Below are 20664 nucleotides of genomic sequence, written 5' to 3'. Positions count from 1 at the left end.
GCAAGGGTCTGTGATATTGATATGGTTGTATGTAGCACTGTTCGTCATCAGGGGGCGTAGCTCAGATGGTAGAGCGCTCGCTTAGCATGCGAGAGGTACTGGGATCGATACCCAGCGCCTCCAGAATTTTTAACACACCAACATGCGCACACTGCCATGCAAGTGGAATAATTCACAGCCAGCGAACGTGTCAAGGCAGATACGAGCGAACGATTAGCAGCCACAATTGGCAAGCGTGCTGCTACGCGCAGGAAGCACCCTCCTCCCACCTCTACACTTAATTTAGAAACAGTACAAGTCTTCCCTTAAGATTCTCAAACCTATGTCGGAAAGATCTGCCTTGCGCCGAGTTCACAATAATCCCACTGCTCATTCCCATTCTTTACGTGCAGTCGGCTGCTACTGGTGTTGCTAGTTGTGACTGCTGATGACAGATGCCGTAGCAATCAATTCATGGAGTGAGTTGTATGTTTTGCGATAGTCTGCCTCTGACAAGCAAGCAGAGGTGACATAGGCGCGAACACAGGAAGCTTGCAGCCCCTCGCTGCCTGCAGACACCGAGCAGCCACACTAGGAGGGCGGCCTAAGTCGTAGGCGAAATGTGCTCATTCGCTTGTGTGCGACGTCAAGCTCTAAATAAGGCTGTCACTAGCGTGAGCGTTGCGTGAGCGTCGTGTAAAGTCGGAAACGTCGCCTGCATGGGGGAGTGCCATGTTTGGGGAGCGTTTCATAGTATGCGCAGTGCTATGGAGACGCGGAAACTTGTTGTGGCCCAGTGTTTTGCAGTTGGACAAGAGTGGTACACGGTAGTAAAGTGCGAGGCAGTGAGTTGGCATGAACAGTCGAGTGCACATTGGGGCTTGAGATGTGCTTGTTACCTCAGGTGCTGCGTGATTGTCGACAAGGAGTGAAAACTGAGCAATTTGTGACTGTCCTTTCAATTTTAGACGTTAAATACAGACGGAATTTGTAGTCGTAATACTAGAGCATCGAAACTACTTGGAACTCTTGTGTATATGAACGTGTCCGCGCCTTTGTACACTGGTCCCTTCACCCCTACAGACCAACCAACCATCATGTCCGTGCACATCAGAGTAGGAAAGAATGGAAAACAGGGCAGTTTTGTTGCGCTTGGGGGCGTAGCTCAGTTGGTAGAGCGTTCGCTTTGCATGTGAAAGGTCCCGGGTTCAAGCCCCGGCGCCTCCATGTTTTGTGGACAGTGCATGGTAGGTGTTGGTCGCGGCGAGCCTTAAGACACGCAAGACGTTGCAAAGCCAGCGTCACAGACTCATATGATGTATACTGACGTAAGGAGAGCAAGACGTAAATGTGAGGACCGGCTGTTGTCGAGGTGTCAAATATGTCTTCGGTATAACGGCCTAACCTCAATGAAGTCTAGAGAGTGGACAACACGTTCGTCTTACTCACAGCGGTGGCCGAACGCTATTTTCGACGTTGTGCGTGCCACTTTAATTTTGGCCAACTACGATTCGATACAGAATGCAGGAAACCTGAAAGACACCCTCACGGACACATAGAGAGTAGTGTTTGTCTGCGGAATAATGGGAGTGCAAGGGTCTGTGATATTGATATGGTTGTATGTAGCACTGTTCGTCATCAGGGGGCGTAGCTCAGATGGTAGAGCGCTCGCTTAGCATGCGAGAGGTACTGGGATCGATACCCAGCGCCTCCAGAATTTTTAACACACCAACATGCGCACACTGCCATGCAAGTGGAATAATTCACAGCCAGCGAACGTGTCAAGGCAGATACGAGCGAACGATTAGCAGCCACAATTGGCAAGCGTGCTGCTACGCGCAGGAAGCACCCTCCTCCCACCTCTACACTTAATTTAGAAACAGTACAAGTCTTCCCTTAAGATTCTCAAACCTATGTCGGAAAGATCTGCCTTGCGCCGAGTTCACAATAATCCCACTGCTCATTCCCATTCTTTACGTGCAGTCGGCTGCTACTGGTGTTGCTAGTTGTGACTGCTGATGACAGATGCCGTAGCAATCAATTCATGGAGTGAGTTGTATGTTTTGCGATAGTCTGCCTCTGACAAGCAAGCAGAGGTGACATAGGCGCGAACACAGGAAGCTTGCAGCCCCTCGCTGCCTGCAGACACCGAGCAGCCACACTAGGAGGGCGGCCTAAGTCGTAGGCGAAATGTGCTCATTCGCTTGTGTGCGACGTCAAGCTCTAAATAAGGCTGTCACTAGCGTGAGCGTTGCGTGAGCGTCGTGTAAAGTCGGAAAAGTCGCCTGCATGGGGGAGTGCCATGTTTGGGGAGCGTTTCATAGTATGCGCAGTGCTATGGAGACGCGGAAACTTGTTGTGGCCCAGTGTTTTGCAGTTGGACAAGAGTGGTACACGGTAGTAAAGTGCGAGGCAGTGAGTTGGCATGAACAGTCGAGTGCACATTGGGGCTTGAGATGTGCTTGTTACCTCAGGTGCTGCGTGATTGTCGACAAGGAGTGAAAACTGAGCAATTTGTGACTGTCCTTTCAATTTTAGACGTTAAATACAGACGGAATTTGTAGTCGTAATACTAGAGCATCGAAACTACTTGGAACTCTTGTGTATATGAACGTGTCCGCGCCTTTGTACACTGGTCCCTTCACCCCTACAGACCAACCAACCATCATGTCCGTGCACATCAGAGTAGGAAAGAATGGAAAACAGGGCAGTTTTGTTGCGCTTGGGGGCGTAGCTCAGTTGGTAGAGCGTTCGCTTTGCATGTGAAAGGTCCCGGGTTCAAGCCCCGGCGCCTCCATGTTTTGTGGACAGTGCATGGTAGGTGTTGGTCGCGGCGAGCCTTAAGACACGCAAGACGTTGCAAAGCCAGCGTCACAGACTCATATGATGTATACTGACGTAAGGAGAGCAAGACGTAAATGTGAGGACCGGCTGTTGTCGAGGTGTCAAATATGTCTTCGGTATAACGGCCTAACCTCAATGAAGTCTAGAGAGTGGACAACACGTTCGTCTTACTCACAGCGGTGGCCGAACGCTATTTTCGACGTTGTGCGTGCCACTTTAATTTTGGCCAACTACGATTCGATACAGAATGCAGGAAACCTGAAAGACACCCTCACGGACACATAGAGAGTAGTGTTTGTCTGCGGAATAATGGGAGTGCAAGGGTCTGTGATATTGATATGGTTGTATGTAGCACTGTTCGTCATCAGGGGGCGTAGCTCAGATGGTAGAGCGCTCGCTTAGCATGCGAGAGGTACTGGGATCGATACCCAGCGCCTCCAGAATTTTTAACACACCAACATGCGCACACTGCCATGCAAGTGGAATAATTCACAGCCAGCGAACGTGTCAAGGCAGATACGAGCGAACGATTAGCAGCCACAATTGGCAAGCGTGCTGCTACGCGCAGGAAGCACCCTCCTCCCACCTCTACACTTAATTTAGAAACAGTACAAGTCTTCCCTTAAGATTCTCAAACCTATGTCGGAAAGATCTGCCTTGCGCCGAGTTCACAATAATCCCACTGCTCATTCCCATTCTTTACGTGCAGTCGGCTGCTACTGGTGTTGCTAGTTGTGACTGCTGATGACAGATGCCGTAGCAATCAATTCATGGAGTGAGTTGTATGTTTTGCGATAGTCTGCCTCTGACAAGCAAGCAGAGGTGACATAGGCGCGAACACAGGAAGCTTGCAGCCCCTCGCTGCCTGCAGACACCGAGCAGCCACACTAGGAGGGCGGCCTAAGTCGTAGGCGAAATGTGCTCATTCGCTTGTGTGCGACGTCAAGCTCTAAATAAGGCTGTCACTAGCGTGAGCGTTGCGTGAGCGTCGTGTAAAGTCGGAAACGTCGCCTGCATGGGGGAGTGCCATGTTTGGGGAGCGTTTCATAGTATGCGCAGTGCTATGGAGACGCGGAAACTTGTTGTGGCCCAGTGTTTTGCAGTTGGACAAGAGTGGTACACGGTAGTAAAGTGCGAGGCAGTGAGTTGGCATGAACAGTCGAGTGCACATTGGGGCTTGAGATGTGCTTGTTACCTCAGGTGCTGCGTGATTGTCGACAAGGAGTGAAAACTGAGCAATTTGTGACTGTCCTTTCAATTTTAGACGTTAAATACAGACGGAATTTGTAGTCGTAATACTAGAGCATCGAAACTACTTGGAACTCTTGTGTATATGAACGTGTCCGCGCCTTTGTACACTGGTCCCTTCACCCCTACAGACCAACCAACCATCATGTCCGTGCACATCAGAGTAGGAAAGAATGGAAAACAGGGCAGTTTTGTTGCGCTTGGGGGCGTAGCTCAGTTGGTAGAGCGTTCGCTTTGCATGTGAAAGGTCCCGGGTTCAAGCCCCGGCGCCTCCATGTTTTGTGGACAGTGCATGGTAGGTGTTGGTCGCGGCGAGCCTTAAGACACGCAAGACGTTGCAAAGCCAGCGTCACAGACTCATATGATGTATACTGACGTAAGGAGAGCAAGACGTAAATGTGAGGACCGGCTGTTGTCGAGGTGTCAAATATGTCTTCGGTATAACGGCCTAACCTCAATGAAGTCTAGAGAGTGGACAACACGTTCGTCTTACTCACAGCGGTGGCCGAACGCTATTTTCGACGTTGTGCGTGCCACTTTAATTTTGGCCAACTACGATTCGATACAGAATGCAGGAAACCTGAAAGACACCCTCACGGACACATAGAGAGTAGTGTTTGTCTGCGGAATAATGGGAGTGCAAGGGTCTGTGATATTGATATGGTTGTATGTAGCACTGTTCGTCATCAGGGGGCGTAGCTCAGATGGTAGAGCGCTCGCTTAGCATGCGAGAGGTACTGGGATCGATACCCAGCGCCTCCAGAATTTTTAACACACCAACATGCGCACACTGCCATGCAAGTGGAATAATTCACAGCCAGCGAACGTGTCAAGGCAGATACGAGCGAACGATTAGCAGCCACAATTGGCAAGCGTGCTGCTACGCGCAGGAAGCACCCTCCTCCCACCTCTACACTTAATTTAGAAACAGTACAAGTCTTCCCTTAAGATTCTCAAACCTATGTCGGAAAGATCTGCCTTGCGCCGAGTTCACAATAATCCCACTGCTCATTCCCATTCTTTACGTGCAGTCGGCTGCTACTGGTGTTGCTAGTTGTGACTGCTGATGACAGATGCCGTAGCAATCAATTCATGGAGTGAGTTGTATGATTTGCGATAGTCTGCCTCTGACAAGCAAGCAGAGGTGACATAGGCGCGAACACAGGAAGCTTGCAGCCCCTCGCTGCCTGCAGACACCGAGCAGCCACACTAGGAGGGCGGCCTAAGTCGTAGGCGAAATGTGCTCATTCGCTTGTGTGCGACGTCAAGCTCTAAATAAGGCTGTCACTAGCGTGAGCGTTGCGTGAGCGTCGTGTAAAGTCGGAAAAGTCGCCTGCATGGGGGAGTGCCATGTTTGGGGAGCGTTTCATAGTATGCGCAGTGCTATGGAGACGCGGAAACTTGTTGTGGCCCAGTGTTTTGCAGTTGGACAAGAGTGGTACACGGTAGTAAAGTGCGAGGCAGTGAGTTGGCATGAACAGTCGAGTGCACATTGGGGCTTGAGATGTGCTTGTTACCTCAGGTGCTGCGTGATTGTCGACAAGGAGTGAAAACTGAGCAATTTGTGACTGTCCTTTCAATTTTAGACGTTAAATACAGACGGAATTTGTAGTCGTAATACTAGAGCATCGAAACTACTTGGAACTCTTGTGTATATGAACGTGTCCGCGCCTTTGTACACTGGTCCCTTCACCCCTACAGACCAACCAACCATCATGTCCGTGCACATCAGAGTAGGAAAGAATGGAAAACAGGGCAGTTTTGTTGCGCTTGGGGGCGTAGCTCAGTTGGTAGAGCGTTCGCTTTGCATGTGAAAGGTCCCGGGTTCAAGCCCCGGCGCCTCCATGTTTTGTGGACAGTGCATGGTAGGTGTTGGTCGCGGCGAGCCTTAAGACACGCAAGACGTTGCAAAGCCAGCGTCACAGACTCATATGATGTATACTGACGTAAGGAGAGCAAGACGTAAATGTGAGGACCGGCTGTTGTCGAGGTGTCAAATATGTCTTCGGTATAACGGCCTAACCTCAATGAAGTCTAGAGAGTGGACAACACGTTCGTCTTACTCACAGCGGTGGCCGAACGCTATTTTCGACGTTGTGCGTGCCACTTTAATTTTGGCCAACTACGATTCGATACAGAATGCAGGAAACCTGAAAGACACCCTCACGGACACATAGAGAGTAGTGTTTGTCTGCGGAATAATGGGAGTGCAAGGGTCTGTGATATTGATATGGTTGTATGTAGCACTGTTCGTCATCAGGGGGCGTAGCTCAGATGGTAGAGCGCTCGCTTAGCATGCGAGAGGTACTGGGATCGATACCCAGCGCCTCCAGAATTTTTAACACACCAACATGCGCACACTGCCATGCAAGTGGAATAATTCACAGCCAGCGAACGTGTCAAGGCAGATACGAGCGAACGATTAGCAGCCACAATTGGCAAGCGTGCTGCTACGCGCAGGAAGCACCCTCCTCCCACCTCTACACTTAATTTAGAAACAGTACAAGTCTTCCCTTAAGATTCTCAAACCTATGTCGGAAAGATCTGCCTTGCGCCGAGTTCACAATAATCCCACTGCTCATTCCCATTCTTTACGTGCAGTCGGCTGCTACTGGTGTTGCTAGTTGTGACTGCTGATGACAGATGCCGTAGCAATCAATTCATGGAGTGAGTTGTATGATTTGCGATAGTCTGCCTCTGACAAGCAAGCAGAGGTGACATAGGCGCGAACACAGGAAGCTTGCAGCCCCTCGCTGCCTGCAGACACCGAGCAGCCACACTAGGAGGGCGGCCTAAGTCGTAGGCGAAATGTGCTCATTCGCTTGTGTGCGACGTCAAGCTCTAAATAAGGCTGTCACTAGCGTGAGCGTTGCGTGAGCGTCGTGTAAAGTCGGAAAAGTCGCCTGCATGGGGGAGTGCCATGTTTGGGGAGCGTTTCATAGTATGCGCAGTGCTATGGAGACGCGGAAACTTGTTGTGGCCCAGTGTTTTGCAGTTGGACAAGAGTGGTACACGGTAGTAAAGTGCGAGGCAGTGAGTTGGCATGAACAGTCGAGTGCACATTGGGGCTTGAGATGTGCTTGTTACCTCAGGTGCTGCGTGATTGTCGACAAGGAGTGAAAACTGAGCAATTTGTGACTGTCCTTTCAATTTTAGACGTTAAATACAGACGGAATTTGTAGTCGTAATACTAGAGCATCGAAACTACTTGGAACTCTTGTGTATATGAACGTGTCCGCGCCTTTGTACACTGGTCCCTTCACCCCTACAGACCAACCAACCATCATGTCCGTGCACATCAGAGTAGGAAAGAATGGAAAACAGGGCAGTTTTGTTGCGCTTGGGGGCGTAGCTCAGTTGGTAGAGCGTTCGCTTTGCATGTGAAAGGTCCCGGGTTCAAGCCCCGGCGCCTCCATGTTTTGTGGACAGTGCATGGTAGGTGTTGGTCGCGGCGAGCCTTAAGACACGCAAGACGTTGCAAAGCCAGCGTCACAGACTCATATGATGTATACTGACGTAAGGAGAGCAAGACGTAAATGTGAGGACCGGCTGTTGTCGAGGTGTCAAATATGTCTTCGGTATAACGGCCTAACCTCAATGAAGTCTAGAGAGTGGACAACACGTTCGTCTTACTCACAGCGGTGGCCGAACGCTATTTTCGACGTTGTGCGTGCCACTTTAATTTTGGCCAACTACGATTCGATACAGAATGCAGGAAACCTGAAAGACACCCTCACGGACACATAGAGAGTAGTGTTTGTCTGCGGAATAATGGGAGTGCAAGGGTCTGTGATATTGATATGGTTGTATGTAGCACTGTTCGTCATCAGGGGGCGTAGCTCAGATGGTAGAGCGCTCGCTTAGCATGCGAGAGGTACTGGGATCGATACCCAGCGCCTCCAGAATTTTTAACACACCAACATGCGCACACTGCCATGCAAGTGGAATAATTCACAGCCAGCGAACGTGTCAAGGCAGATACGAGCGAACGATTAGCAGCCACAATTGGCAAGCGTGCTGCTACGCGCAGGAAGCACCCTCCTCCCACCTCTACACTTAATTTAGAAACAGTACAAGTCTTCCCTTAAGATTCTCAAACCTATGTCGGAAAGATCTGCCTTGCGCCGAGTTCACAATAATCCCACTGCTCATTCCCATTCTTTACGTGCAGTCGGCTGCTACTGGTGTTGCTAGTTGTGACTGCTGATGACAGATGCCGTAGCAATCAATTCATGGAGTGAGTTGTATGATTTGCGATAGTCTGCCTCTGACAAGCAAGCAGAGGTGACATAGGCGCGAACACAGGAAGCTTGCAGCCCCTCGCTGCCTGCAGACACCGAGCAGCCACACTAGGAGGGCGGCCTAAGTCGTAGGCGAAATGTGCTCATTCGCTTGTGTGCGACGTCAAGCTCTAAATAAGGCTGTCACTAGCGTGAGCGTCGTGTAAAGTCGGAAAAGTCGCCTGCATGGGGGAGTGCCATGTTTGGGGAGCGTTTCATAGTATGCGCAGTGCTATGGAGACGCGGAAACTTGTTGTGGCCCAGTGTTTTGCAGTTGGACGACAAGAGTGGTACACGGTAGTAAAGTGCGAGGCAGTGAGTTGGCATGAACAGTCGAGTGCACATTGGGGCTTGAGATGTGCTTGTTACCTCAGGTGCTGCGTGATTGTCGACAAGGAGTGAAAACGGAGCAATTTGTGACTGTCCTTTCAATTTTAGACGTTAAATACAGACGGAATTTGTAGTCGTAATACTAGAGCATCGAAACTACTTGGAACTCTTGTGTATATGAACGTGTCCGCGCCTTTGTACACTGGTCCCTTCACCCCTACAGACCAACCAACCATCATGTCCGTGCACATCAGAGTAGGAAAGAATGGAAAACAGGGCAGTTTTGTTGCGCTTGGGGGCGTAGCTCAGTTGGTAGAGCGTTCGCTTTGCATGTGAAAGGTCCCGGGTTCAAGCCCCGGCGCCTCCATGTTTTGTGGACAGTGCATGGTAGGTGTTGGTCGCGGCGAGCCTTAAGACACGCAAGACGTTGCAAAGCCAGCGTCACAGACTCATATGATGTATACTGACGTAAGGAGAGCAAGACGTAAATGTGAGGACCGGCTGTTGTCGAGGTGTCAAATATGTCTTCGGTATAACGGCCTAACCTCAATGAAGTCTAGAGAGTGGACAACACGTTCGTCTTACTCACAGCGGTGGCCGAACGCTATTTTCGACGTTGTGCGTGCCACTTTAATTTTGGCCAACTACGATTCGATACAGAATGCAGGAAACCTGAAAGACACCCTCACGGACACATAGAGAGTAGTGTTTGTCTGCGGAATAATGGGAGTGCAAGGGTCTGTGATATTGATATGGTTGTATGTAGCACTGTTCGTCATCAGGGGGCGTAGCTCAGATGGTAGAGCGCTCGCTTAGCATGCGAGAGGTACTGGGATCGATACCCAGCGCCTCCAGAATTTTTAACACACCAACATGCGCACACTGCCATGCAAGTGGAATAATTCACAGCCAGCGAACGTGTCAAGGCAGATACGAGCGAACGATTAGCAGCCACAATTGGCAAGCGTGCTGCTACGCGCAGGAAGCACCCTCCTCCCACCTCTACACTTAATTTAGAAACAGTACAAGTCTTCCCTTAAGATTCTCAAACCTATGTCGGAAAGATCTGCCTTGCGCCGAGTTCACAATAATCCCACTGCTCATTCCCATTCTTTACGTGCAGTCGGCTGCTACTGGTGTTGCTAGTTGTGACTGCTGATGACAGATGCCGTAGCAATCAATTCATGGAGTGAGTTGTATGATTTGCGATAGTCTGCCTCTGACAAGCAAGCAGAGGTGACATAGGCGCGAACACAGGAAGCTTGCAGCCCCTCGCTGCCTGCAGACACCGAGCAGCCACACTAGGAGGGCGGCCTAAGTCGTAGGCGAAATGTGCTCATTCGCTTGTGTGCGACGTCAAGCTCTAAATAAGGCTGTCACTAGCGTGAGCGTTGCGTGAGCGTCGTGTAAAGTCGGAAAAGTCGCCTGCATGGGGGAGTGCCATGTTTGGGGAGCGTTTCATAGTATGCGCAGTGCTATGGAGACGCGGAAACTTGTTGTGGCCCAGTGTTTTGCAGTTGGACAAGAGTGGTACACGGTAGTAAAGTGCGAGGCAGTGAGTTGGCATGAACAGTCGAGTGCACATTGGGGCTTGAGATGTGCTTGTTACCTCAGGTGCTGCGTGATTGTCGACAAGGAGTGAAAACTGAGCAATTTGTGACTGTCCTTTCAATTTTAGACGTTAAATACAGACGGAATTTGTAGTCGTAATACTAGAGCATCGAAACTACTTGGAACTCTTGTGTATATGAACGTGTCCGCGCCTTTGTACACTGGTCCCTTCACCCCTACAGACCAACCAACCATCATGTCCGTGCACATCAGAGTAGGAAAGAATGGAAAACAGGGCAGTTTCGTTGCGCTTGGGGGCGTAGCTCAGTTGGTAGAGCGTTCGCTTTGCATGTGAAAGGTCCCGGGTTCAAGCCCCGGCGCCTCCATGTTTTGTGGACAGTGCATGGTAGGTGTTGGTCGCGGCGAGCCTTAAGACACGCAAGACGTTGCAAAGCCAGCGTCACAGACTCATATGATGTATACTGACGTAAGGAGAGCAAGACGTAAATGTGAGGACCGGCTGTTGTCGAGGTGTCAAATATGTCTTCGGTATAACGGCCTAACCTCAATGAAGTCTAGAGAGTGGACAACACGTTCGTCTTACTCACAGCGGTGGCCGAACGCTATTTTCGACGTTGTGCGTGCCACTTTAATTTTGGCCAACTACGATTCGATACAGAATGCAGGAAACCTGAAAGACACCCTCACGGACACATAGAGAGTAGTGTTTGTCTGCGGAATAATGGGAGTGCAAGGGTCTGTGATATTGATATGGTTGTATGTAGCACTGTTCGTCGTCAGGGGGCGTAGCTCAGATGGTAGAGCGCTCGCTTAGCATGCGAGAGGTACTGGGATCGATACCCAGCGCCTCCAGAATTTTTAACACACCAACATGCGCACACTGCCATGCAAGTGGAATAATTCACAGCCAGCGAACGTGTCAAGGCAGATACGAGCGAACGATTAGCAGCCACAATTGGCAAGCGTGCTGCTACGCGCAGGAAGCACCCTCCTCCCACCTCTACACTTAATTTAGAAACAGTACAAGTCTTCCCTTAAGATTCTCAAACCTATGTCGGAAAGATCTGCCTTGCGCCGAGTTCACAATAATCCCACTGCTCATTCCCATTCTTTACGTGCAGTCGGCTGCTACTGGTGTTGCTAGTTGTGACTGCTGATGACAGATGCCGTAGCAATCAATTCATGGAGTGAGTTGTATGATTTGCGATAGTCTGCCTCTGACAAGCAAGCAGAGGTGACATAGGCGCGAACACAGGAAGCTTGCAGCCCCTCGCTGCCTGCAGACACCGAGCAGCCACACTAGGAGGGCGGCCTAAGTCGTAGGCGAAATGTGCTCATTCGCTTGTGTGCGACGTCAAGCTCTAAATAAGGCTGTCACTAGCGTGAGCGTTGCGTGAGCGTCGTGTAAAGTCGGAAAAGTCGCCTGCATGGGGGAGTGCCATGTTTGGGGAGCGTTTCATAGTATGCGCAGTGCTATGGAGACGCGGAAACTTGTTGTGGCCCAGTGTTTTGCAGTTGGACAAGAGTGGTACACGGTAGTAAAGTGCGAGGCAGTGAGTTGGCATGAACAGTCGAGTGCACATTGGGGCTTGAGATGTGCTTGTTACCTCAGGTGCTGCGTGATTGTCGACAAGGAGTGAAAACTGAGCAATTTGTGACTGTCCTTTCAATTTTAGACGTTAAATACAGACGGAATTTGTAGTCGTAATACTAGAGCATCGAAACTACTTGGAACTCTTGTGTATATGAACGTGTCCGCGCCTTTGTACACTGGTCCCTTCACCCCTACAGACCAACCAACCATCATGTCCGTGCACATCAGAGTAGGAAAGAATGGAAAACAGGGCAGTTTTGTTGCGCTTGGGGGCGTAGCTCAGTTGGTAGAGCGTTCGCTTTGCATGTGAAAGGTCCCGGGTTCAAGCCCCGGCGCCTCCATGTTTTGTGGACAGTGCATGGTAGGTGTTGGTCGCGGCGAGCCTTAAGACACGCAAGACGTTGCAAAGCCAGCGTCACAGACTCATATGATGTATACTGACGTAAGGAGAGCAAGACGTAAATGTGAGGACCGGCTGTTGTCGAGGTGTCAAATATGTCTTCGGTATAACGGCCTAACCTCAATGAAGTCTAGAGAGTGGACAACACGTTCGTCTTACTCACAGCGGTGGCCGAACGCTATTTTCGACGTTGTGCGTGCCACTTTAATTTTGGCCAACTACGATTCGATACAGAATGCAGGAAACCTGAAAGACACCCTCACGGACACATAGAGAGTAGTGTTTGTCTGCGGAATAATGGGAGTGCAAGGGTCTGTGATATTGATATGGTTGTATGTAGCACTGTTCGTCATCAGGGGGCGTAGCTCAGATGGTAGAGCGCTCGCTTAGCATGCGAGAGGTACTGGGATCGATACCCAGCGCCTCCAGAATTTTTAACACACCAACATGCGCACACTGCCATGCAAGTGGAATAATTCACAGCCAGCGAACGTGTCAAGGCAGATACGAGCGAACGATTAGCAGCCACAATTGGCAAGCGTGCTGCTACGCGCAGGAAGCACCCTCCTCCCACCTCTACACTTAATTTAGAAACAGTACAAGTCTTCCCTTAAGATTCTCAAACCTATGTCGGAAAGATCTGCCTTGCGCCGAGTTCACAATAATCCCACTGCTCATTCCCATTCTTTACGTGCAGTCGGCTGCTACTGGTGTTGCTAGTTGTGACTGCTGATGACAGATGCCGTAGCAATCAATTCATGGAGTGAGTTGTATGATTTGCGATAGTCTGCCTCTGACAAGCAAGCAGAGGTGACATAGGCGCGAACACAGGAAGCTTGCAGCCCCTCGCTGCCTGCAGACACCGAGCAGCCACACTAGGAGGGCGGCCTAAGTCGTAGGCGAAATGTGCTCATTCGCTTGTGTGCGACGTCAAGCTCTAAATAAGGCTGTCACTAGCGTGAGCGTTGCGTGAGCGTCGTGTAAAGTCGGAAAAGTCGCCTGCATGGGGGAGTGCCATGTTTGGGGAGCGTTTCATAGTATGCGCAGTGCTATGGAGACGCGGAAACTTGTTGTGGCCCAGTGTTTTGCAGTTGGACAAGAGTGGTACACGGTAGTAAAGTGCGAGGCAGTGAGTTGGCATGAACAGTCGAGTGCACATTGGGGCTTGAGATGTGCTTGTTACCTCAGGTGCTGCGTGATTGTCGACAAGGAGTGAAAACTGAGCAATTTGTGACTGTCCTTTCAATTTTAGACGTTAAATACAGACGGAATTTGTAGTCGTAATACTAGAGCATCGAAACTACTTGGAACTCTTGTGTATATGAACGTGTCCGCGCCTTTGTACACTGGTCCCTTCACCCCTACAGACCAACCAACCATCATGTCCGTGCACATCAGAGTAGGAAAGAATGGAAAACAGGGCAGTTTTGTTGCGCTTGGGGGCGTAGCTCAGTTGGTAGAGCGTTCGCTTTGCATGTGAAAGGTCCCGGGTTCAAGCCCCGGCGCCTCCATGTTTTGTGGACAGTGCATGGTAGGTGTTGGTCGCGGCGAGCCTTAAGACACGCAAGACGTTGCAAAGCCAGCGTCACAGACTCATATGATGTATACTGACGTAAGGAGAGCAAGACGTAAATGTGAGGACCGGCTGTTGTCGAGGTGTCAAATATGTCTTCGGTATAACGGCCTAACCTCAATGAAGTCTAGAGAGTGGACAACACGTTCGTCTTACTCACAGCGGTGGCCGAACGCTATTTTCGACGTTGTGCGTGCCACTTTAATTTTGGCCAACTACGATTCGATACAGAATGCAGGAAACCTGAAAGACACCCTCACGGACACATAGAGAGTAGTGTTTGTCTGCGGAATAATGGGAGTGCAAGGGTCTGTGATATTGATATGGTTGTATGTAGCACTGTTCGTCATCAGGGGGCGTAGCTCAGATGGTAGAGCGCTCGCTTAGCATGCGAGAGGTACTGGGATCGATACCCAGCGCCTCCAGAATTTTTAACACACCAACATGCGCACACTGCCATGCAAGTGGAATAATTCACAGCCAGCGAACGTGTCAAGGCAGATACGAGCGAACGATTAGCAGCCACAATTGGCAAGCGTGCTGCTACGCGCAGGAAGCACCCTCCTCCCACCTCTACACTTAATTTAGAAACAGTACAAGTCTTCCCTTAAGATTCTCAAACCTATGTCGGAAAGATCTGCCTTGCGCCGAGTTCACAATAATCCCACTGCTCATTCCCATTCTTTACGTGCAGTCGGCTGCTACTGGTGTTGCTAGTTGTGACTGCTGATGACAGATGCCGTAGCAATCAATTCATGGAGTGAGTTGTATGATTTGCGATAGTCTGCCTCTGACAAGCAAGCAGAGGTGACATAGGCGCGAACACAGGAAGCTTGCAGCCCCTCGCTGCCTGCAGACACCGAGCAGCCACACTAGGAGGGCGGCCTAAGTCGTAGGCGAAATGTGCTCATTCGCTTGTGTGCGACGTCAAGCTCTAAATAAGGCTGTCACTAGCGTGAGCGTTGCGTGAGCGTCGTGTAAAGTCGGAAAAGTCGCCTGCATGGGGGAGTGCCATGTTTGGGGAGCGTTTCATAGTATGCGCAGTGCTATGGAGACGCGGAAACTTGTTGTGGCCCAGTGTTTTGCAGTTGGACAAGAGTGGTACACGGTAGTAAAGTGCGAGGCAGTGAGTTGGCATGAACAGTCGAGTGCACATTGGGGCTTGAGATGTGCTTGTTACCTCAGGTGCTGCGTGATTGTCGACAAGGAGTGAAAACTGAGCAATTTGTGACTGTCCTTTCAATTTTAGACGTTAAATACAGACGGAATTTGTAGTCGTAATACTAGAGCATCGAAACTACTTGGAACTCTTGTGTATATGAACGTGTCCGCGCCTTTGTACACTGGTCCCTTCACCCCTACAGACCAACCAACCATCATGTCCGTGCACATCAGAGTAGGAAAGAATGGAAAACAGGGCAGTTTTGTTGCGCTTGGGGGCGTAGCTCAGTTGGTAGAGCGTTCGCTTTGCATGTGAAAGGTCCCGGGTTCAAGCCCCGGCGCCTCCATGTTTTGTGGACAGTGCATGGTAGGTGTTGGTCGCGGCGAGCCTTAAGACACGCAAGACGTTGCAAAGCCAGCGTCACAGACTCATATGATGTATACTGACGTAAGGAGAGCAAGACGTAAATGTGAGGACCGGCTGTTGTCGAGGTGTCAAATATGTCTTCGGTATAACGGCCTAACCTCAATGAAGTCTAGAGAGTGGACAACACGTTCGTCTTACTCACAGCGGTGGCCGAACGCTATTTTCGACGTTGTGCGTGCCACTTTAATTTTGGCCAACTACGATTCGATACAGAATGCAGGAAACCTGAAAGACACCCTCACGGACACATAGAGAGTAGTGTTTGTCTGCGGAATAATGGGAGTGCAAGGGTCTGTGATATTGATATGGTTGTATGTAGCACTGTTCGTCATCAGGGGGCGTAGCTCAGATGGTAGAGCGCTCGCTTAGCATGCGAGAGGTACTGGGATCGATACCCAGCGCCTCCAGAATTTTTAACACACCAACATGCGCACACTGCCATGCAAGTGGAATAATTCACAGCCAGCGAACGTGTCAAGGCAGATACGAGCGAACGATTAGCAGCCACAATTGGCAAGCGTGCTGCTACGCGCAGGAAGCACCCTCCCTCCTCCCACCTCTACACTTAATTTAGAAACAGTACAAGTCTTCCCTTAAGATTCTCAAACCTATGTCGGAAAGATCTGCCTTGCGCCGAGTTCACAATAATCCCACTGCTCATTCCCATTCTTTACGTGCAGTCGGCTGCTACTGGTGTTGCTAGTTGTGACTGCTGATGACAGATGCCGTAGCAATCAATTCATGGAGTGAGTTGTATGTTTTGCGATAGTCTGCCTCTGACAAGCAAGCAGAGGTGACATAGGCGCGAACACAGGAAGCTTGCAGCCCCTCGCTGCCTGCAGACACCGAGCAGCCACACTAGGAGGGCGGCCTAAGTCGTAGGCGAAATGTGCTCATTCGCTTGTGTGCGACGTCAAGCTCTAAATAAGGCTGTCACTAGCGTGAGCGTTGCGTGAGCGTCGTGTAAAGTCGGAAAAGTCGCCTGCATGGGGGAGTGCCATGTTTGGGGAGCGTTTCATAGTATGCGCAGTGCTATGGAGACGCGGAAACTTGTTGTGGCCCAGTGTTTTGCAGTTGGACAAGAGTGGTACACGGTAGTAAAGTGCGAGGCAGTGAGTTGGCATGAACAGTCGAGTGCACATTGGGGCTTGAGATGTGCTTGTTACCTCAGGTGCTGCGTGATTGTCGACAAGGAGTGAAAACTGAGCAATTTGTGACTGTCCTTTCAATTTTAGACGTTAAATACAGACGGAATTTGTAGTCGTAATACTAGAGCATCGAAACTACTTGGAACTCTTGTGTATATGAACGTGTCCGCGCCTTTGTACACTGGTCCCTTCACCCCTACAGACCAACCAACCATCATGTCCGTGCACATCAGAGTAGGAAAGAATGGAAAACAGGGCAGTTTTGTTGCGCTTGGGGGCGTAGCTCAGTTGGTAGAGCGTTCGCTTTGCATGTGAAAGGTCCCGGGTTCAAGCCCCGGCGCCTCCATGTTTTGTGGACAGTGCATGGTAGGTGTTGGTCGCGGCGAGCCTTAAGACACGCAAGACGTTGCAAAGCCAGCGTCACAGACTCATATGATGTATACTGACGTAAGGAGAGCAAGACGTAAATGTGAGGACCGGCTGTTGTCGAGGTGTCAAATATGTCTTCGGTATAACGGCCTAACCTCAATGAAGTCTAGAGAGTGGACAACACGTTCGTCTTACTCACAGCGGTGGCCGAACGCTATTTTCGACGTTGTGCGTGCCACTTTAATTTTGGCCAACTACGATTCGATACAGAATGCAGGAAACCTGAAAGACACCCTCACGGACACATAGAGAGTAGTGTTTGTCTGCGGAATAATGGGAGTGCAAGGGTCTGTGATATTGATATGGTTGTATGTAGCACTGTTCGTCATCAGGGGGCGTAGCTCAGATGGTAGAGCGCTCGCTTAGCATGCGAGAGGTACTGGGATCGATACCCAGCGCCTCCAGAATTTTTAACACACCAACATGCGCACACTGCCATGCAAGTGGAATAATTCACAGCCAGCGAACGTGTCAAGGCAGATACGAGCGAACGATTAGCAGCCACAATTGGCAAGCGTGCTGCTACGCGCAGGAAGCACCCTCCTCCCACCTCTACACTTAATTTAGAAACAGTACAAGTCTTCCCTTAAGATTCTCAAACCTATGTCGGAAAGATCTGCCTTGCGCCGAGTTCACAATAATCCCACTGCTCATTCCCATTCTTTACGTGCAGTCGGCTGCTACTGGTGTTGCTAGTTGTGACTGCTGATGACAGATGCCGTAGCAATCAATTCATGGAGTGAGTTGTATGTTTTGCGATAGTCTGCCTCTGACAAGCAAGCAGAGGTGACATAGGCGCGAACACAGGAAGCTTGCAGCCCCTCGCTGCCTGCAGACACCGAGCAGCCACACTAGGAGGGCGGCCTAAGTCGTAGGCGAAATGTGCTCATTCGCTTGTGTGCGACGTCAAGCTCTAAATAAGGCTGTCACTAGCGTGAGCGTTGCGTGAGCGTCGTGTAAAGTCGGAAAAGTCGCCTGCATGGGGGAGTGCCATGTTTGGGGAGCGTTTCATAGTATGCGCAGTGCTATGGAGACGCGGAAACTTGTTGTGGCCCAGTGTTTTGCAGTTGGACAAGAGTGGTACACGGTAGTAAAGTGCGAGGCAGTGAGTTGGCATGAACAGTCGAGTGCACATTGGGGCTTGAGATGTGCTTGTTACCTCAGGTGCTGCGTGATTGTCGACAAGGAGTGAAAACTGAGCAATTTGTGACTGTCCTTTCAATTTTAGACGTTAAATACAGACGGAATTTGTAGTCGTAATACTAGAGCATCGAAACTACTTGGAACTCTTGTGTATATGAACGTGTCCGCGCCTTTGTACACTGGTCCCTTCACCCCTACAGACCAACCAACCATCATGTCCGTGCACATCAGAGTAGGAAAGAATGGAAAACAGGGCAGTTTTGTTGCGCTTGGGGGCGTAGCTCAGTTGGTAGAGCGTTCGCTTTGCATGTGAAAGGTCCCGGGTTCAAGCCCCGGCGCCTCCATGTTTTGTGGACAGTGCATGGTAGGTGTTGGTCGCGGCGAGCCTTAAGACACGCAAGACGTTGCAAAGCCAGCGTCACAGACTCATATGATGTATACTGACGTAAGGAGAGCAAGACGTAAATGTGAGGACCGGCTGTTGTCGAGGTGTCAAATATGTCTTCGGTATAACGGCCTAACCTCAATGAAGTCTAGAGAGTGGACAACACGTTCGTCTTACTCACAGCGGTGGCCGAACGCTATTTTCGACGTTGTGCGTGCCACTTTAATTTTGGCCAACTACGATTCGATACAGAATGCAGGAAACCTGAAAGACACCCTCACGGACACATAGAGAGTAGTGTTTGTCTGCGGAATAATGGGAGTGCAAGGGTCTGTGATATTGATATGGTTGTATGTAGCACTGTTCGTCATCAGGGGGCGTAGCTCAGATGGTAGAGCGCTCGCTTAGCATGCGAGAGGTACTGGGATCGATACCCAGCGCCTCCAGAATTTTTAACACACCAACATGCGCACACTGCCATGCAAGTGGAATAATTCACAGCCATCGAACGTGTCAAGGCAGATACGAGCGAACGATTAGCAGCCACAATTGGCAAGCGTGCTGCTACGCGCAGGAAGCACCCTCCCTCCTCCCACCTCTACACTTAATTTAGAAACAGTACAAGTCTTCCCTTAAGATTCTCAAACCTATGTCGGAAAGATCTGCCTTGCGCCGAGTTCACAATAATCCCACTGCTCATTCCCATTCTTTACGTGCAGTCGGCTGCTACTGGTGTTGCTAGTTGTGACTGCTGATGACAGATGCCGTAGCAATCAATTCATGGAGTGAGTTGTATGTTTTGCGATAGTCTGCCTCTGACAAGCAAGCAGAGGTGACATAGGCGCGAACACAGGAAGCTTGCAGCCCCTCGCTGCCTGCAGACACCGAGCAGCCACACTAGGAGGGCGGCCTAAGTCGTAGGCGAAATGTGCTCATTCGCTTGTGTGCGACGTCAAGCTCTAAATAAGGCTGTCACTAGCGTGAGCGTTGCGTGAGCGTCGTGTAAAGTCGGAAAAGTCGCCTGCATGGGGGAGTGCCATGTTTGGGGAGCGTTTCATAGTATGCGCAGTGCTATGGAGACGCGGAAACTTGTTGTGGCCCAGTGTTTTGCAGTTGGACAAGAGTGGTACACGGTAGTAAAGTGCGAGGCAGTGAGTTGGCATGAACAGTCGAGTGCACATTGGGGCTTGAGATGTGCTTGTTACCTCAGGTGCTGCGTGATTGTCGACAAGGAGTGAAAACTGAGCAATTTGTGACTGTCCTTTCAATTTTAGACGTTAAATACAGACGGAATTTGTAGTCGTAATACTAGAGCATCGAAACTACTTGGAACTCTTGTGTATATGAACGTGTCCGCGCCTTTGTACACTGGTCCCTTCACCCCTACAGACCAACCAACCATCATGTCCGTGCACATCAGAGTAGGAAAGAATGGAAAACAGGGCAGTTTTGTTGCGCTTGGGGGCGTAGCTCAGTTGGTAGAGCGTTCGCTTTGCATGTGAAAGGTCCCGGGTTCAAGCCCCGGCGCCTCCATGTTTTGTGGACAGTGCATGGTAGGTGTTGGTCGCGGCGAGCCTTAAGACACGCAAGACGTTGCAAAGCCAGCGTCACAGACTCATATGATGTATACTGACGTAAGGAGAGCAAGACGTAAATGTGAGGACCGGCTGTTGTCGAGGTGTCAAATATGTCTTCGGTATAACGGCCTAACCTCAATGAAGTCTAGAGAGTGGACAACACGTTCGTCTTACTCACAGCGGTGGCCGAACGCTATTTTCGACGTTGTGCGTGCCACTTTAATTTTGGCCAACTACGATTCGATACAGAATGCAGGAAACCTGAAAGACACCCTCACGGACACATAGAGAGTAGTGTTTGTCTGCGGAATAATGGGAGTGCAAGGGTCTGTGATATTGATATGGTTGTATGTAGCACTGTTCGTCATCAGGGGGCGTAGCTCAGATGGTAGAGCGCTCGCTTAGCATGCGAGAGGTACTGGGATCGATACCCAGCGCCTCCAGAATTTTTAACACACCAACATGCGCACACTGCCATGCAAGTGGAATAATTCACAGCCAGCGAACGTGTCAAGGCAGATACGAGCGAACGATTAGCAGCCACAATTGGCAAGCGTGCTGCTACGCGCAGGAA

General features: G+C 50.3%; 27 non-coding genes across 27 annotated transcripts; all 27 read left to right on the top strand.

Annotated features, from left to right (window-relative positions):
* The first annotated feature begins 50 nt into the window (after positions 1-50).
* Positions 51-123, top strand: Trnaa-agc (transfer RNA alanine (anticodon AGC)). Its single transcript has one exon. It is a non-coding gene; the product is annotated as a tRNA-Ala (tRNA).
* Positions 124-1133: 1010 nt separating this feature from the next.
* On the top strand, positions 1134-1206 carry Trnaa-ugc (transfer RNA alanine (anticodon UGC)). Its single transcript has one exon. It is a non-coding gene; the product is annotated as a tRNA-Ala (tRNA).
* A 414-nt stretch (positions 1207-1620) lies between these two features.
* Positions 1621-1693, top strand: Trnaa-agc (transfer RNA alanine (anticodon AGC)). Its single transcript has one exon. It is a non-coding gene; the product is annotated as a tRNA-Ala (tRNA).
* A 1010-nt stretch (positions 1694-2703) lies between these two features.
* On the top strand, positions 2704-2776 carry Trnaa-ugc (transfer RNA alanine (anticodon UGC)). Its single transcript has one exon. It is a non-coding gene; the product is annotated as a tRNA-Ala (tRNA).
* A 414-nt stretch (positions 2777-3190) lies between these two features.
* Trnaa-agc (transfer RNA alanine (anticodon AGC)) lies at positions 3191-3263 on the top strand. Its single transcript has one exon. It is a non-coding gene; the product is annotated as a tRNA-Ala (tRNA).
* Positions 3264-4273: 1010 nt separating this feature from the next.
* Positions 4274-4346, top strand: Trnaa-ugc (transfer RNA alanine (anticodon UGC)). The gene has a single exon. It is a non-coding gene; the product is annotated as a tRNA-Ala (tRNA).
* Positions 4347-4760: 414 nt separating this feature from the next.
* Positions 4761-4833, top strand: Trnaa-agc (transfer RNA alanine (anticodon AGC)). Its single transcript has one exon. It is a non-coding gene; the product is annotated as a tRNA-Ala (tRNA).
* Positions 4834-5843: 1010 nt separating this feature from the next.
* Positions 5844-5916, top strand: Trnaa-ugc (transfer RNA alanine (anticodon UGC)). The gene has a single exon. It is a non-coding gene; the product is annotated as a tRNA-Ala (tRNA).
* A 414-nt stretch (positions 5917-6330) lies between these two features.
* Positions 6331-6403, top strand: Trnaa-agc (transfer RNA alanine (anticodon AGC)). Its single transcript has one exon. It is a non-coding gene; the product is annotated as a tRNA-Ala (tRNA).
* Positions 6404-7413: 1010 nt separating this feature from the next.
* Positions 7414-7486, top strand: Trnaa-ugc (transfer RNA alanine (anticodon UGC)). The gene has a single exon. It is a non-coding gene; the product is annotated as a tRNA-Ala (tRNA).
* A 414-nt stretch (positions 7487-7900) lies between these two features.
* Positions 7901-7973, top strand: Trnaa-agc (transfer RNA alanine (anticodon AGC)). Its single transcript has one exon. It is a non-coding gene; the product is annotated as a tRNA-Ala (tRNA).
* A 1002-nt stretch (positions 7974-8975) lies between these two features.
* On the top strand, positions 8976-9048 carry Trnaa-ugc (transfer RNA alanine (anticodon UGC)). The gene has a single exon. It is a non-coding gene; the product is annotated as a tRNA-Ala (tRNA).
* A 414-nt stretch (positions 9049-9462) lies between these two features.
* Positions 9463-9535, top strand: Trnaa-agc (transfer RNA alanine (anticodon AGC)). Its single transcript has one exon. It is a non-coding gene; the product is annotated as a tRNA-Ala (tRNA).
* Positions 9536-10545: 1010 nt separating this feature from the next.
* On the top strand, positions 10546-10618 carry Trnaa-ugc (transfer RNA alanine (anticodon UGC)). The gene has a single exon. It is a non-coding gene; the product is annotated as a tRNA-Ala (tRNA).
* Positions 10619-11032: 414 nt separating this feature from the next.
* On the top strand, positions 11033-11105 carry Trnaa-agc (transfer RNA alanine (anticodon AGC)). Its single transcript has one exon. It is a non-coding gene; the product is annotated as a tRNA-Ala (tRNA).
* Positions 11106-12115: 1010 nt separating this feature from the next.
* Positions 12116-12188, top strand: Trnaa-ugc (transfer RNA alanine (anticodon UGC)). The gene has a single exon. It is a non-coding gene; the product is annotated as a tRNA-Ala (tRNA).
* Positions 12189-12602: 414 nt separating this feature from the next.
* Positions 12603-12675, top strand: Trnaa-agc (transfer RNA alanine (anticodon AGC)). The gene has a single exon. It is a non-coding gene; the product is annotated as a tRNA-Ala (tRNA).
* Positions 12676-13685: 1010 nt separating this feature from the next.
* Trnaa-ugc (transfer RNA alanine (anticodon UGC)) lies at positions 13686-13758 on the top strand. Its single transcript has one exon. It is a non-coding gene; the product is annotated as a tRNA-Ala (tRNA).
* A 414-nt stretch (positions 13759-14172) lies between these two features.
* On the top strand, positions 14173-14245 carry Trnaa-agc (transfer RNA alanine (anticodon AGC)). Its single transcript has one exon. It is a non-coding gene; the product is annotated as a tRNA-Ala (tRNA).
* Positions 14246-15255: 1010 nt separating this feature from the next.
* Positions 15256-15328, top strand: Trnaa-ugc (transfer RNA alanine (anticodon UGC)). Its single transcript has one exon. It is a non-coding gene; the product is annotated as a tRNA-Ala (tRNA).
* A 414-nt stretch (positions 15329-15742) lies between these two features.
* On the top strand, positions 15743-15815 carry Trnaa-agc (transfer RNA alanine (anticodon AGC)). The gene has a single exon. It is a non-coding gene; the product is annotated as a tRNA-Ala (tRNA).
* A 1014-nt stretch (positions 15816-16829) lies between these two features.
* Trnaa-ugc (transfer RNA alanine (anticodon UGC)) lies at positions 16830-16902 on the top strand. The gene has a single exon. It is a non-coding gene; the product is annotated as a tRNA-Ala (tRNA).
* A 414-nt stretch (positions 16903-17316) lies between these two features.
* Positions 17317-17389, top strand: Trnaa-agc (transfer RNA alanine (anticodon AGC)). The gene has a single exon. It is a non-coding gene; the product is annotated as a tRNA-Ala (tRNA).
* Positions 17390-18399: 1010 nt separating this feature from the next.
* Trnaa-ugc (transfer RNA alanine (anticodon UGC)) lies at positions 18400-18472 on the top strand. Its single transcript has one exon. It is a non-coding gene; the product is annotated as a tRNA-Ala (tRNA).
* Positions 18473-18886: 414 nt separating this feature from the next.
* On the top strand, positions 18887-18959 carry Trnaa-agc (transfer RNA alanine (anticodon AGC)). The gene has a single exon. It is a non-coding gene; the product is annotated as a tRNA-Ala (tRNA).
* Positions 18960-19973: 1014 nt separating this feature from the next.
* On the top strand, positions 19974-20046 carry Trnaa-ugc (transfer RNA alanine (anticodon UGC)). Its single transcript has one exon. It is a non-coding gene; the product is annotated as a tRNA-Ala (tRNA).
* A 414-nt stretch (positions 20047-20460) lies between these two features.
* On the top strand, positions 20461-20533 carry Trnaa-agc (transfer RNA alanine (anticodon AGC)). Its single transcript has one exon. It is a non-coding gene; the product is annotated as a tRNA-Ala (tRNA).
* Positions 20534-20664: the final 131 nt, after the last annotated feature.

The sequence above is a fragment of the Schistocerca nitens genome, chromosome 10 (assembly GCF_023898315.1).
Source record: "Schistocerca nitens isolate TAMUIC-IGC-003100 chromosome 10, iqSchNite1.1, whole genome shotgun sequence".
Taxonomy (NCBI): Eukaryota; Metazoa; Arthropoda; class Insecta; order Orthoptera; family Acrididae; genus Schistocerca; species Schistocerca nitens.
The sequence above is the reverse complement of the archived record's forward strand: the minus strand, read 5'-3'. Positions and strand labels throughout refer to the sequence as shown.